Source organism: Ceratotherium simum, chromosome 2 (assembly GCF_057802395.1).
Source record: "Ceratotherium simum simum isolate JZ-2026a chromosome 2, ASM5780239v1, whole genome shotgun sequence".
In the NCBI taxonomy this organism is placed as follows: Eukaryota; Metazoa; Chordata; class Mammalia; order Perissodactyla; family Rhinocerotidae; genus Ceratotherium; species Ceratotherium simum.
The window spans coordinates 43,856,296-43,873,493 of NC_141901.1; positions in this window are offsets into that span (position 1 = coordinate 43,856,296).

The following is a 17,198-nucleotide window of genomic DNA, read 5'->3' on the forward strand; positions in this document are numbered from 1 at the left end:
GGAGTACAGGCTCATCCCTGGGGAGTCAGAGCAGATGAGATGCTGGAGCCAGGAAGTCTTTTGTAGGCCCAGGCTTGGCTCCAGGAGGGTCAGAAGGTGGCTCTTGCACAGCCAGGAATGTCCTAGCTCATTCCTGACATTCCCCTGCCACCTTGTGCCTGCCTCCCAGCAGGCCTTGGGAGCTCTCTGGACACCCCCATCTGAGATTGGGGTCTATGGGGCTTTCCCAGTCACATCCCTCCCTGAGGCTGGAGCTCTAGAAAGTCCACTTGGGATTCCCAAGGGATCAGTGCCTGCCGAGCCTATTCCCTGCATCTCCTTTGGGCATGTGCTCTGAGGAAATCTCAGTTCTACACTTGATCTTAGCCAAAAGGCCGAGAAGCGATGAGATCTCAGTTCTGAGCCATAACTTCTCCCGGTTCTTGTGGAAGTGTTCCATTCTGGTTCCTCCCACCTGAGAAGTTTCTCTTCCATGTCCTGCTGTGAGTGCAGCCATCTCAGGGGGCTCCACAGCCTTGAGTCAGGGGTGTCTCCTCAGCATCCCTCCTTCGCCTTCCTCTCAACCCTTCACTTGGACCTCTGAGTCTCTGCTTTCTCTCAGACTCCCTTTGAAAAGCCAGTTCTTGGGTTAAATTTGACTTTATTCTGCTGTCTAGGACAGGGAGGGTGATTGAGAATAAACTATCCCTCTAAAACCTAAGCACATGCTTTAGTCAGAGGAATTGTATTGTACTGGATCTGCTACTGAAATAAGAAACACAGCAATTTGCTAACTGGGTAATCTTTGAAAATTACTTGGACAATATGAATACCAGTTCTCATATGTTAAATGGTCGTGATAATACCTATCTCACTGAGTTGTTTTGAATATTAAGTGAGAAGCGGGAAGGGGCTTGGCACGATACTCTGCACCTGATTTATGCTTAATGAACATGTGCTTAAAAGAAAGACTTGATACCGTGTCTTGGCTACTTTCCCAGGTATGATGTGGGATGTATTGTCAATATATAGAGCCCTGACCTCGGAGAGTTTACCTCTAGCAGATCCTTAGACAATTTGAAAACTTCCTTAGCAACTATAAATTCTCCTTGGGGCGTCTAAGGAGAGTGAGATCATTTCCCGCCACGAAAGGGATGGCCAACCAGGAGTCCATTTACTCAGTATTTTAATTCTGGGTTGCACACGATAGATTCATCCATTCATTTATTCATTTTATTTTAAAAAGATATATTAAGGATGAACCTGGAAAACATTATTCTAAGTGAAAGAAGCTGGTCACAAAATGCCACATATTATATGATTCTGCTTATATGAAATGTTCAGAATAGGCAAATCCATAGGACAAAAAGTGGACAGATAGTTTTCAGGTGCTAGGGAGGGTTAGGAAGAGACTGCTAATGGGTACAGGGTTTCATTAGGCAGTGATGAAAATGTTCTGAAATTGTGATGATGATTGTACAACTATGTGAATACATTAAAAATCTTTGAATTGTACATTTTGAATGGGTGAATTGTATAATATGCAAATTATCTCTCAATAAAGACGTAAAAAATATAACGAGTTTTAAAAAAGATATATTAACACCTCTGATTAAGACAAACAAATAGATCCTGTCCTCACGTTGCCTAATGCCTGATTGGTGGAGAAGGGGAGCGTGGGTAGGGAATATTACCCTCTATTGTCTGCTTGTAAATGAGAGATTCCATCCCCCTAGTTATCCAATCTTATTTTCAGGTCCCTGATCTCTGAGAGCTTTTAGTTCAAAGATAGAGTAAATCAACAATGTGAACAAAGCATTTAGTTCAGGGGACATTCTTTGAAAGCCTACAACATTCTTAGAGCATGCTTGTCCAAGCATAGGGATATAGAGGTGAATAATATGTGTCCATGACCTCAAGGACGGCAGAATTTAGTGGCCTTTCTGAAGATGACTGCAAAATAACGTGAGCACCAAAGAAGATGATGTTTGTGGCATGAATCTCCTGAGTCACTATTTCCCAATGAGATTGGGACACACTGGTTCATTCAACTATCTTCATGATGATATCATCCTCAGCTTCCTCATTCTCTTTGAAGATGTTTGTAACCATGAGGTAAGTGGATAATGAGGAAAGTAAAGCTGTGTGTGCATGTGTGCATGCATGTGTGTGTGTGTCCATGAGTTGCATTTACATGACAGTGTATATGAACATGAGTAAGGCACATACATGAGCATCTGCATCAAGAGGTGGTTGAATAAGAGATGGAAGAATTTAAGAGGATCCATCCTCTGGGAAACCAGAGTCAGGATGATAAAAAGCTCATTAACATGTCTCCTTATGTCCTTTTATATCTCAGAAAATGTTAGAAATACTTTACAGGTTAATGAAGAAACACCTGCCAGTAGGTATTCTTGCTTCCGTCTCTACAGCCCTCACACCATCAGTGTGTGATCCCTCTGAGCTCAGAGACCCTTTATCTCGTTGCTCATGTTCCCCCACAGACTAGCCAGATGTTTTTTGCCCAATCTTTGATGTCTGGATGAATGAATACATGACCACATTCATTCATACATGAATGAATAAATAAATGTCATGAGAAGAATGGCCTGGGGCTGATTTCAGAAACTTAAACTTCACCTTATCTGGAAAGTGACCAACCTGCATACTGGCCTCTCCGTCTAGCTCCTTGATATGTCCATCTGAAGGTTCCTGGGAACTTGAACTCAATATATCTCAGAAAACTCTTCCCCACCGAACACTGGAACGTTACTGTAGCCACAGTCCATGAAAAAGCCTTATTCCTCCTTGATGGATCTCTCACGTCTGTTTTGCTGATCTACTCTATCATTAATCTAGAGATTCTTGTGCTATGTCGGGGTAGCCCTTCTGATCCTCTTGTCCACACTGGCACTGTCTGGTCCTAGCCCTGGTGTCCGCTCTCAAAAGAGTGGATATAATGGCTTGTTAAACTATAATTTTCAAAAGTTAAAAGCATAACTCTTAAAAGAATATATATTGGGCATATATCAGTTTATTTCATTCATCAATAAGGGAACGAGCAGGATGATAAACCTAGTTCAAGGCAAATAGGAGATACCAAAGTATATATAGGCAGAAAAAGAAAGAGTGCTGGAATAAGATAGCAAATTTAGATACAAAACTGGTTAATGTCTTAAAGGGCAATGAAACCGTGGGGTAATCGTTTCTACTGAACATAAATAATTGGCAACTTATAAATCTTCTAAGTTAAATCTAACTTTACAGCGTTAAAATTAGATTAATAAATCTAACTAATCTAATAAATCTAAGTAATCAACTAACTAATCCAACTAACAAATCTAATCAAGAATATATAGAATAAGTAAAATCACCACCCCCTCAAGAAATCTCCTAGATTACATAAACCTTAGGCAGGGTTGTTAGTTACTAGCATGTAGTATAAATTAGAAATCTGTTTTTGCCTTATTTCTAAGTTTTGGATCTTTTTTTTTTTCTTTTTGGTGAGGAAGATTGACCCTGGGCTAACATCCATGCCCATCTTCCTCTACTTTATATGTGGGATGCCTGCCACAGCATGGCTTGATAAGTGGTGCATAGGTCTGCGCCTGGGATCCAAACCTGCAAACCCCAGGCTACCGAAGCGGAGCACAGGAACTTAACCACTATGCCACTAGGCTGGCCCCACTAAGTTTTGGATCATTTTAATCAACCGTCTCTTAAATTACACAGAGAAGTGGGGCCTCAGACGCATGTCCCGTCTGGCTCCTGGCTGCAGCACATCGGGTCCATGAACACAGAGGGACAGCTTGGACATGGCCATGGCCTTCCAGGTGGAGAGGGGAGAAGGAGGCAGGATGATGTGAGAGAAATCTTGTGTCCTGTACCTGTGAGAGCCGGGACTCATTCAGAGCTCAGTGTTAGCACGCCTTGTAAGAGATATCCTAACAATGCCCCTCGTGGCCTTTGTCTCATCCAGGACCTGTGATTTCCCTTGACTGGTTGCCAGGGTGGCTTTACCTGTGGGAGCAATGGAACTGGCTCTGAGCAGAACCCCTGGGTTCTAAAGAGCATCACCAGGAGGGTGGAGTGTGCAGGAAGGAAGAGGGGCAGTAAAGAAGGGGAGCAGGAACAACAGGTGCTGGAGGCCAAGCAGGAGCCAGCTGGAAGCGAGGGCCTTGGCATGGAGGGAGGGGCAGGGCTGAGTCTTCTAGGTTCACAGACCCATTGTAGGAGCTAAAGAGGATGGACATTGCCTGTATCCCAACTCATTGATTCTAAGACACACACTTTTTACACTTTTAACAGCCCTGAAATCAGGATGCACCATACAATTGCTGGCATGTCATAGTTGAAGTGGCAGCCTTTTTCTTTCTTGTTGGTGCACAAAATAGTGGTACACTTTATGACTGACAGGAACTGTGTGTGTAGATGTGAAAAGTGAGTGAAACGGTGAGAGACCGAACTTGACATTGACTTAGCATGAGTTCCATGGGCAGGAATATTACACCCATCCCTTTAACTTGAGACAATAGGCTTCTTCATGGCCACTAATGTCTTTTATAAACTATTTACCAGCACATGGCAAATGGGCTTAAAAGGGCAAAATTATCCCTGTCCCAGATTTAATTTGTCTGACTCATTAACTCACTCTCAGGCTGAGATACTTTGCCAAACACCACCAGCAATGCCAGTGTCTTCAAATGCCCCACAGGCCAGCCCAGGGTCAGCGCACATTCACCTCCAGTCTCTTCCCATGAGACCCTAGCACTGGGGAGCACTGCCTGGGCCCCCAGGCTCCCAGAGCTCCCACCACCGGGGCAGTGGTCAGCAGTCTGGGCTGTGGTTGCTACTGACCACAGCTCTGAGGAACCAGAACATAAGACCAAGGGCCTCCCCAGCCCTGGGTTGCTCCTCCTTCTCTCCTGTCCTCCTGGCACTACAGCCCTGTCGGGACGCAGCGGTTACCAGGGAGAGGTTTCTGTTTCCCCAGGTGTTCTCCAAAGGGCTGTCCAGAATTCCTCCTTTTCCTGGGTTAGAATGAAACTGTCATTTCACGTTCCCAGTGTGTTCTTGTCACTGTCGGCCTCTCTTCCTTCTCTTGGGTCTTATTTCTAATGACCTCTACTTAGTATTTCAGTCCCCACAGCAGGGGAATGCCTCCACTCCTCCTCGTCCTCTCCTGAGGTGCAGGTTGAGTGGAGTTGGGCTTTTGAGACAAAGGCCTCCTCCAAATTCTCTGAATCTTTAAGATAAGACTTCTGAAGCCAGTTTCCTCATCAGGGCTTCAGAGCAAGGGGTGCCAAGAGCACATTCATCAGAGGGCTCCTCAGTTTCTCCCAGACCATATTCTCAGACAGCTCAACTGTCGGTGACTCCCCTGTGGCCTCTCCCACCATCTTCTCAGAACTTCTCTCCCTTGTCCTATTGGCCCCACAGGGACAACCCCAAGCTCAGCCTCAGAGGTAAACTGAGCTCAATAATTCACACTTGGCTGATGAGTCTTCAAGGTGTTAATCTTCTCCTGGTATTTTTGGCATTTCTTCTCCATACACTTGGCATTTCAATCCACTCCCTGGAGAGCGGTATCATCCAGCACCTTGGTGAGCTCATAGCACCCCACCCAGGGTAGCCTCAGAGAGGCCATTGAGAACAGAACAGGTAGATACAGATATAGATATAGATACACATACACATATACATATAAACATACGTATAATAATAGATAACAGAAAAGAAAAATATAATAACTGTTTACTGACCACTTATTTTGTTCCAGGTATTGTTCTAAGTACTTTACACCTATCATCCCATTTAGTCCTTGTAACAATCCTGTGATGTAGGTACTACTCGTATCCCCACTACGCTAACGAGAAAACTGAGGCTCCCAGGGATAAGCAAATTGCTCAATTTCACACAGCTGGGAATAAAGTTCAGACAATTTGACCCCCAAAGACCCCCAGAATTCATTCTCAGTCATTTTAGCATAATGCCATAAAGTTTCTCCACCTGAAATGACAATAAATTCACACACAAATTAGATACACTAGCATATATGTAATCCATCTACACTGGTATGATAAGGGAATATAATGTCCACTAAGCTCTCTTTGGATGTGACCATCACAGCAAGTTCCAGAATGTCAGACCATCTGTATGGTCCACATCGTCAATTCTCTTGTTTGATGGGTTTCCAGATCATTGACGACCATGTTTTCTAAATCCCTCCCTGACACCAAGTCCCTGACAACCTATTGTCTGCTTAACCTCTTCTTCATGCAACATCTGTGCACTTGCTTCTCAACCCGGACAAGGATGGAAGTGATCATTTCTCATGACTCAGACAGCACTACTTATTTATAGGCTGTCATGAGACCAAACTGTCTTAATTAGATACCATCACTACCCACACACACCAATGGCCTATGACCACTTATATTCAACATCGGTATCTTGTTAACCACTGGAATTAGAAGATGTTTTAGATGAATAGGTCAGCATTAAGGAAACATTTGCCAACCATTGCATATCTGTGCCTTAGAATGCCCTTGACCAAGAAACTAGTCCCAAAGATTCTGTGCTGAGTAAATCAGATAAAGATCAAGCAGGTCTCCTGAGAGTAAACAAGAGAGGGGTATGCCAGACTAAATTAAAGAGCAAAGCATCCCCAATGGGAAAAATGGAAGGATTTTCTTGTACTGTCCCCACAAGTAAGGTCAAGAATTATAGTTCATATTCTCACTCCTGCACAAACTCCACAAGTATTTACTGATTAGGTGGCCAACTCTGGAGATACAACATGATATAAAAGAAATATAATCTCTGTCCTTGACTGTATTCCAACAGAGAGACAGAGTTTGATAATTAAAAGGAAATATATAATTAGTAATTATTGGCATTCAAGTGAGTGGGGCCATTCTATCAGTGGATCTTCAAACGGTGCTGGGAATTCCCACTGAGACCAAACCCGAGTCCTCAGGCCTTCCCTGAACGACAATTCTGGGGGTCCAGCAAGAATGGATAGTAACATAGCTTCATCGCTCATTCCACCACAGCCATCAGAGGGTTGTAAGCTTGGTGGAGCTGGGTCTGTGAGACAACCCCAACATGAGGTTGTAGACAGGGAAGGACAATGAAGAGCCATATAGGCATCCTCTCCTCATCTCTGCACACCTGATGATGAGCTTCTGTTTTTAACATGAGGATGTCAAGAGAGCCTAATTCAATTAGCCTTACTGTGCATAGGAAGGAACTAAGAATCAGAGCAGGTGGCTATGGTTTCCTTCATCTGAACCCGAGGAAGCCAGGACATTCCTTTGTACAAATCCTCTTTTAAATAACAACTAACTCAGCAGCAAAGACTGAGCACAAACTTATAGATTAATATCATATTTTATTGAAAGGACATTTATGAAATAACATCCAAATTCATGTAGTTATCACAGAAAATGATATTTTCTGTCATAGTCACTTAAAAGACAATTAATTAAAGGGACATTTTGAGCATGTTTTTGTAGTATGATTCTCCCTGATACCCTGATATATTCCCAATTTACGTGTTTTAGTAATGAGTCCACATTTTTGGTTTATTAAAACAAAGCATACACGTACGTTTAAAAATTTATTGCTTTCTGTTTGGTAAATTGATTTTTCTCCTATTCAGGCAAAGTTAAGAACCCAGCCATCTATTCAGGGAGAAGGAGTAGAACTTGGTAAGTAGAGTGGAAACATAAATCAAAAAAAAAAAAAAACCGCAGGGCCAAGGGGATTTTAAAATATTTATTGTAGCAAAGCAGATCATTCAGAGCAATCACATCCACACATCAGGAAAGCAAGTTGAGCCAAGCCCCAAAGTCACTGTGCCCATGGCTGCTTCTGAGGCACAGCTCCGGGGTGGTCTGTTCCGCAGGTGAGAGGTCACCTGGGATGGAAAGGAACTGAGGGAAAGAAGCACAAGGCTGGTGCTGGTCATCGGCCTTTCAGTGACTCAACTGATGCTCAGAGCCCAGGTGGGAAGCAGCCCCAAAGCAGTGGCAACAGCTGGATCTCTGACGCCACAGTCAGCTGAGGCCACAGCACCCCTGGAGCTAGGGCCACAGCAGGAAGAGACTGGAGCAGGGCATCTTGGGTGGGTCCCTAGGGGGACACTTTGGGGGGCACTTCGTCGTGGGCCCTTTAAGAGGAGGCTGGCACAGCTGCTGGGTTTGCTGGCAGGACATCTAGGTGGGAGTTCAGTCAACCTGAAAAGCGGTACAGATGTTTGATGGACTCTTGAACCTTAGGACATTGTTTCCTCCTTTGCAATCTATCGCCAGACTGCTGATAACTAGAACTAACCATAAGTACACACACACACACACACACGAGTTCAAGCCAAAGCCTCCCTCTCGTTCACTTTTCTATCTCTACGATATGGCACAGTTCTTGTCACATAGAAGATGCCCAGTAAGTGTAGATTCCCCCACTCGAGTGGAAGCTCCATAAGAACAGGGATTTCCACTCCCCTGCTTTTACACTTCTACATTCCAGTGTCTAGACAGCACCAGGTACTTGGTAGGAGCTCAATAAATAGCTGTTGAACATGTGAATAATATATGAGTGAATAAATGAATGAGAAAAGAAAGGCAAGCAGGAAGGAAATTATATTCAAGGTAGAGAAAAGAACACCAGAAGGTATTTCATGTCACCATCTTCTCTGTGTGCATCTGCCATCCTTTCTAGGCATCCACGAATGTGTCTGTGAGAGGTAAACAGCCTGGGATACGCCCTCCCCAGCCAGCTGTCTCCGTTGCCAGAGGCCAGACTTTGGCGAGAATTTAGGCTGCCTAATCACTCCCCATCCAGTTTAGGGGCTATAATTCCCAGATGGATCCTACTAGACCCAAGGGTCTCCCCTCCTCCATCCTCCCTTCCTTCCCCTCCATGTCCCATGCCCCTTTCATCTCCAACAGCCCCTCCCCTTTTCAGCTGTGCTCTCTCTAGGTTCTGAAAGACCTACTCACCTGGTCAGACCAAGATGTGGACTGGCAGTCCCTCAGGTTCAGAATGGATGAAGAGCGGGTGCTTGAAATGTGTTTTATAGGCTCTGGTCTGACCAGGCTCCAGGTGAGCCCTGGTTCTGAGAGGAGCAGGAAGTGGCTCCTCCCACACCTGGGCACCTGCAGGGTAATTCCTGACATTCTGCTCCCTGACTCTTCAATCCATCCTTCCCAGGGAGAGCCTGAGTTACACTTCTGAAGCTGGAGCCCTAAACTTCATCAACTTATATTCTTTCCTAGGCTGGGGCTCCATGAAGCAGCATGAGTGTATAATATAGAGTATAGAAGGCTAGGTTTGAAACTGAGAGACAAAAGTTTAATAATCAAGAGAGAACTGCTGAGATACATGGAGAAGATGGAGGACAGTGTTTCAGGCAGGCATGCTAGTAGGACTCCATGCTTTAAAAGTGCAACATGAAGTCAGAAAATGACAAGTAAGTAAATCTATGTGACTCCAGTTGAGGGTTTGCATAGCTGAATAACAGGGGTAGGGTGTGATAATGTGGGAAAACCAGGTCATAGTCAGCAAAGTTGAGTATTAGGAGAACAATTTTTATTTCCTTGGTTTCCTTCTATGAGCAGTAAAGAGACACTGCAGCATTCTGTGCAAGCCTCAAAGTGTTTAGGGTCCAGCAGTAGACTAGGAATCAAAAGATTGGATTCCAGCTCCAGCTTTGCCAGTATTTTCATTTGTGACTTTGGAGAAGTCACTTCACCCCTATGAGCATCAGCTTCTCCATCCAAGGTCCACCTGACTTTAAAAATTCATAATGGCAATATAATGAAAATAGTTTTATAAATGAAGTGCTTATCTGTTGCTCTATTAAGGGGGGACACATGATCATCCTAAAAGATTTTAAAATGTGCTTAATAACAAAATGGTTGAATAAAATTCCATTCTCAGCCAAAATTAAGAAAAAACTTTTGAGTTCTATTACAAGAAGACTGACTGAGCACACCCTGCAGGATTCTACTTGTTACCATTTAGTACGATAAGAATATTCTGCTCAGTTATAGCTTATCAGAGGTTTAGATTGTGAATGGTATTAAAGTTTATCAAATGCTTTTTTTTCACATCCCTTGAGATGATATTTTTTATTTTTCCTTTAATCTGTAAATACACTGAATTACATTGATATATTTTTCCAGTAACGAAGCATCATTGCAAGCTTCCGTTGTTGCGGGGGATGAAGCAACTACTGGCAGACCAGTTCTCCCAACTAACATCACTAGGAAACTCAGCTGCAATCAGAGCTTGTGTTTGGGAAGGCAGCAGAGAATTGCTGAGGCAACGTGAACTGGAGGGGCTAAAGATCCCAGAAAAGGGAGCTGACTCTGCAGCCACTGTCACCCTGGGAGCATTTGCCAATTCTGAGAAGGCAGGGCACTGATAATCGGATTTTAAACCTATGGAGGTACACAGCTGGGAGACAAAAAACTCAATGGAGTTTTTAGCAGAGACGTGGGGGCCCTCATGCACACAGTCAATTTCCTCCTAAGGATATTTGCCAAGTTTGGGGCTGTGTAGGACAATAAACTAAAACCTAAGTGGAAAGTCTCTAGAAAACACTGCAAAGCTTTCAGTGGTTTACGAGGCAAAGATTAGAATTCAGGAATATATCCATTAACTATGGCCTCAATTACAGTGTATAACAAACAACAACATAATAAACAAAAGGCATACAGAGAATACATATTTTGCTCCTGAGACATCATGTTGAGAGTGGTGGGGGTGGTTTGACCTATGTTGGGCTCAGCTGGGTGGCTCAGCTATGCTCCACATGTCTCTCCTTCCTCCTTTTGGGGCCTAGGCTAGCCTGGGCATGCTTTTCTCATGGAGATGGGAGAGGCATAAGTGGGCAAGTGGAAACACACAAAGTTCCTTAAAAACTAGGCTCTGAACCGGCACGTCGTCATTGCTGCCTTATTCCGTTGACCAAAGCACGTCACAAGGCCAAACTCAAAGTCAAGGGGTAAGGAAATATATTCTGCCCCCTTAGTGGGAGGCCCTGCTAAATCACAAGGCATAAGGACATGAACACAGTGGCAAGTGAAGAAGGGAGGGCAATAATGCAATCCACCACAGTGAAGCAAGGCAGGGAGCATCACTGAGTACTTCAAATAGAGTCTAGACGTATCGAAGACTTGAAATGGTGAAAAGCGTATCTGTCTTTAGAATAATAACAGCATGCACATGTTATATGTTATCTGAATGGGAAATTAATTTAAAAACTTAAAACTAATGACAACATAAGGGTGTACCCAGAAAACAATGAAAAATAAATGGTATTTTTCAAAATATGGAAGAGATTTACCATAAATAAAGCAAAAATGTACATGAGTGAAAACTGGTGAACAAATGAACTTCAGTGAGTGTATATATTTAGTTTAAATGGAGACTGGGAGTGAGCAATATAAACGCTCAGTTAGGATTCTTAAAATATAAAGGGCATTCTACAAGGGAAATTTTGGCAGTTCACGTAAGCCTACTGTCCAGATCCCCTCTAATCCCTTTCCCTGCTCTGGTGAACACCACCCACCCCATCGCCCACCTTTTGGTGCTTTTTCATCTCCATCCAGCACCTGTGGCTCTTCATCAAGAGTAGGGGCTGTCCTTCGGTGACTGGAGCCACGGTGGCTCACACATGCGGAGAGCCGGAAGTGCCACGGTGTAGGCCACCTGTGCTAGCTCCAAATTCCCTAAGTTTTCCCTCACGTGAGAGTGTTTTTATTTCATCTTCTTTCCTGAAAGATATAGAATTATTTGCTGGATATAGATATCTGGTTGACAGTTTTGTTTTTGTTTCTTTCAGTTCTTTAAAAACGATGTGCTATTTCCTTCTGCCTCTGTGGTTTCTGATGAGAAATCTGTAGGAATTTGAATCCTTGTCTCCCTTCAGGTAATACATCATTTTTCTCTGTCTGCTTTCAGGATTATTTCTTTATCTTTAGTTTTCAGCTGATTGTGTTTCTTTGAGTTTATCCTGTTTTGAGTTCACTCTAATTTTTTAATCTGTATGTTGATGTCTTTCACTAAACTTGAAAAGTTTCAACCAGTATTTCTTCAAACATTTTTTCAGTCCCACATTCATCTTCCTCTCTTTCTGGGACTCCAGTGACATAAATGCTATACCTTTGGTTATTGCCCCACAGGTCCCTGATGCTCTGTTAATTTTTAAGGGTTTTTTTTTTCTCTCTGTTGTTCAGATTGGATAATTTCTCTTGATCCATCTTCAAGTTCACAGACTCTTTCCTTTGTCATCTCTATTTTACTATTGAATTCATCCAGTGATTTTTCATGTGTGTGTATGAGGAAGATTAACCCTGAGCTAACATCCAATGCCAATCCTCCTCTTTTTGCTGAGGGAGATTGACCCTGAGCTAACGTCCATGCCCATCTTCCTCTACTTTATATGAGACTCCGCCACAGCATGGCTTGACAAGCAGTGCATCGGTGTGCACCAGGGATCCGAACCCGTGAACCCCAGGCCGCTGAAGGGAGCACATGCACTTAACTGCTACACCACTGGACCAGCCCCCATCCGGTGATTTTTTAAAATTTAAATTACTGTACATTTTAGTTGTAAAATTTCCATTTGATTCTTCTTTATATTTTTTTTTGCAGAGACTTTTTATTTTAACATTGTTTCAATAGTGTCCATAATTGTTCATTTGAGCATTTTTGTAATAGCTGCTTTAAAATCTTTAAATCAGATAATTCCAACATCTGTGTCATCTGGTATTGGTTTCTGTTGATCATCTCTTCTCATGTGAGTTGAAACTTTCATGGATCTTCTTATACCAAATATTTTGGTTTGTGTCCTGGACATTTTTAACAATGTGCTGTGAGACCCTGGGTCTTATTTAAAAACTATGAAAAATGTTGATTTTTTTTGTTTTAACAGGCAATCAACCTGATTAGGTTCATTCCAAAAATTCTAACCCACCTTCTATGTGATGTAGTCCCAGTATCAGCAAACTTTTCAAAACCTTTGAAGTATTCTCCATATCTGTCCAGAGTGAGCACCAACTAGCGGCCAGCCTGGGACCTGGGAGGTAGATTCTCTCTTAATTAAGTTCTCATTTTCTGATTGTTTGTTTGTTTGCTACTGGGGATCAGGTCCATGCATGTATGTCCTGGGGGTGAATCCTGCAGTTCATAAACAATTTTATGGGATCACTTTCCTAGGCTTCTCTCTCCCTCTCTGCAATCTCCCCCTTACTTTCTGATTCCCTGGGGCTCCCCTTTATGGTGCTGCCAGAAATTGAGGTTCTAGTTACCCTTCTCTGCCACACACTTATAGATCATATAAGGCCCATGTCCAGGCTCAAGAGGTGGGAGGACACAGACAGAAAACACACAATGGAGGTTGGCCCCACCCTTGTGGGATCACAGCTCCACCAAAGGAAAAGGGGATTCTCCTCACAGTTTTGGCTCCTGCTGACCCCCTTTCCAGCTGTTGACTGCCACCATGGACTTGCTTAAGGTATGAGTTGCAAGAGAATAAAGAGATAAGAAAAAATGGAGGATTTCCACATTCTCTCTGAACATTAGGATTTACTCTTATTGCTCCTAAAGCCACAACTAGATGGCTCCTCCTAAAGCTCTCTATCTGCACCCAGGGCTCATTTTCAGGTTTCCAGTTGCATTAAGTTCAGGAAAAAAGGCAAATTCTTCACCATCTCAGTTCTATTCTGAATTCTAGCGCTCTTCCCCATCTGCCTGCTGCTGTCTCAGAGTTCTCAAAAAGGCTTGCTCTATGCAATCTGTCCAGGTTTCATGGTTTTATTTAGTGGGAGGAAGAGATGTTGACTACATCTTACCAAGAATGGGGATTTCTGAATTATAGTTTCAAGTAGTAGGTCCAATGCCTTGTTTTTATTTCCTTCTTCAGGTATACAAATTATATGCATGGTGGATATGGAGAGATCCTCTATGTCTATCACTTTCTCTCTGATCTTTTTAGTTTTATTTTCTAGCTCTTTTCATTTTTATTTTCTCTATCCTTTAACTGTACTTTTAGTCATATTTATTCTTCCTTGGGTATCTCACAGGTGGTTTTGTCTTTTTCTTCAATTTCTTTCCATGCCCAGTATGTTTATAACACTCTTTGTAAAAAAAAATATTGATCAGTTGTTTCTAACACCTCTGATCTTAGTGGAATCTTTGTAAATGTCTGTGATCCTTACGTATTTTGTCATTTAGGCCTGTGACTTCATATTCCCCTGGTGAGTATTGGAGATTCTGAATGAAGATAATTATGAGGGAAATACTCCAAACCCGAATGAGGTCAAGGGCTGGTTGGTGCACAATGAGCCCTACTTTGTAAAGTCCAAGCCCCAGAAAATAGACTCATCAGGTCAGGACTTCACCCTCAGCCCACCTCCACTGCCCCAGGAAGAAAATATTACCTACTTGTTATTTTGTAATCCACTCCCTCCTGGGGAGCTGGGGAAGGAGGTGGGATGTGAAAACTCAAAGTGAGTGAATCTCCAGCTTTTTTCCTGAGCTCCTCCTGGGAGCAGGTTCTGTGTTTGCTGACTTTACTCTTGAGGGCATTTAAGCCTCCTTGGTAGCTCCCCAGTCACCAGATTCTAGGATCTAAAAAGGGTTGAAATTCAAACTTGGCAAGTTTTCTTATCCTTAAAATAAGAGGAAATCCCAATTCTAGAATAAGCAAAAAACCCTGGAAGACTAACCTAGACAAAAAGAGAGAATATACAGTTAAATAATATTATGAATTAAAATGTTATATATCTTCAAAATTAGATAAAAATAAGTTACTCTCAAGTCTTGGCTATTGTGAATAACGCTGCAATGAACACAGGGGTGCATGTACCTTTGCAAATTGGTGTTTTCAAGTTCTTTGGATAAATACCCAACAGTGGAATAGCTGGATCATATGGTAGTTCTATCCTTGATTTTTTGAGAAATCTCCATACTGTTTTCCATAGTGGCTGCACCAGTTTGCATTCCCACCAGCAGTGTATGAGAATTCCCTTCTCTCCACATCCTCTCCAACACATGTTGTTTCCTGTCTTGTTAATTATAGCCATTCTGACGGGCGTGAGGTGATATCTCATTGTAGTTTTGATTTGCATTTCCCTGATAGTGATTTTGAACATCTTTTCATGTGTCTGTTGGCCATCTGTATATCTTCTTTGGAGAAATGTCTGTTCAGGTCTTTTGCCCATTTGTGACAACATGGATGGACATTGAGGGTATAATGCAAAGTGAAATAAGTCAGAGGGAGAAGGTCAAATACCATATGATTTCCTTCATTAAGTAGTAGATAATAACAACAATAAACAAACACATAGGGACAGAGATTGGATTGGTGGTTACCAGGGGGGAAGGGGGGAGGGAGGAGGGTGAAAGGGATAATTCGGTACATGTGTGTGGTGATGGGTTGTAATTAGTATTTTGGTGGTGAACATGATGTAATCTACGCAGAAATAGAAGTACAATGATGTACACCTGAAATTTTTACAATGTTATAAACCAATGTTACTGCAATAAACAAAAAATAAAAAAAATAAAAAATTAAAAAAAATAAGTTACTCTCAATAACTATATGCTAACAATGTTGAAAGCTTACATAAAATGGGAAATACATGTAGAAAAGTATAATTTACTAAAATAAGCTCAAGAATAAACAGAAAGAATGAATACTCTTATAAGTAATAAAGAAACTAAAGTACAGTTTAAAATCATTTGTACAAATTAACAACAGCACAGATGGTTTGATAGGCAAGTAGTACAAAACTTTAAAGAATTATATCATTTCAAATTTATTCAAGGAAAATGGGCATAAAAATTCATATAACCATTTTTTAAAATAGACTAGCAGTCTTTTGTAAATTTAAATCCTTAAATATTAAATAAACCAAGTTTCAACAATTCAGCTTCTACGAGACATGTACAAGAATATTAGAGCATAGCAAAACCCCGAAAACCACAAAAACTGCCAATTTATAGGTGATAGGGCATCTAAACTGGGGTGCATGCACGCAATAAGATTCGACTGTCAAAAATAACTACAGTGAAACACAGCAATTTGGACAAATCTTAGAAATATAGCATTAAGCATAAAAAGATTATGTAGATTTTATATATGTATATTTTATAAAATAAATTTATATATTTTATAAAATAAAAAACACATACTGAAATGAATCATGTGAATGTGTTGAAACAATTAAACAAGAAAGAAAAAGAATGATAACTATTTTAATTATTAAGTAAAATACATGCTAGAAGAATAGATAGATTTTGATGAAGAGATACATGAGTACATACACAGGACCACATGGATCAAAGATAAGAGTGTGCCAGGGACCAAGGATTATGATTAATTCAGTTGTGTGAACTAGAGTTCTCTTCAGACAAAATAGAAGAAAAAGGAAATCAGGATCATAGACTGATAATGTTTTAGCAACAGTTAAATATGAAGGATAGCAGGCACTCTTCTCCCTGGCTATAAAATCTGTAATGCAAAGAAACATGAGGTCCTTCAGGTTCTATTCTTTCAACATCCCCACTTGAGTTTTACCAATTGTCTATGGATCCACAGAGCAGAGAAAGGAGGGACCTGGGCATGGACCCATGAGCAGGAGGAGCCTTTTGGTGAGAAGTGCTCAGGGCGAAGAGAAGGTGGCATCAGAAGAAGGTCACCTCTCCACAGGGCCTGGGAGAGGTCCCTTTCTGAGCCCAGCTCCATTACCCTTGGGTCTCAGGGTCATGCAGACTGGAGCAGGGGGTAGAAGCTAGTGCCTCCTATGAAGGCCTAGGATAGGCTGGGATTTCGGAGGATCCTCCAAATGGAGGAGTAAACGAGGAAGCTGGAAGCTTGAGTGAAAATTCTGCTGAGTTTGGGGAGAAGAGGGGGTAGGTCACTGGTAATTGACCCCAAAGGAAGAAGGAACAGTAAAGACCATGGCACAATGTGAGCAGGAAATCGGAGGTTTATTGTCATTTCAGGAGCAAATTAGAGGCAAAATTCAGAAAGCCTAGTAAACAATTGGGATCATGGATCAAACAGACATATCTACCATTAAAATATCCCACATTTCCTTGGACCTTTTCCACGTCTAAGTTATAGGAAGAGAGGGGTGAGGATAAAGCATCTGCAATGACTTGGTTCTTCCTTTGTTGCTCCTCAATGGTCCTCAGGGCCCAAG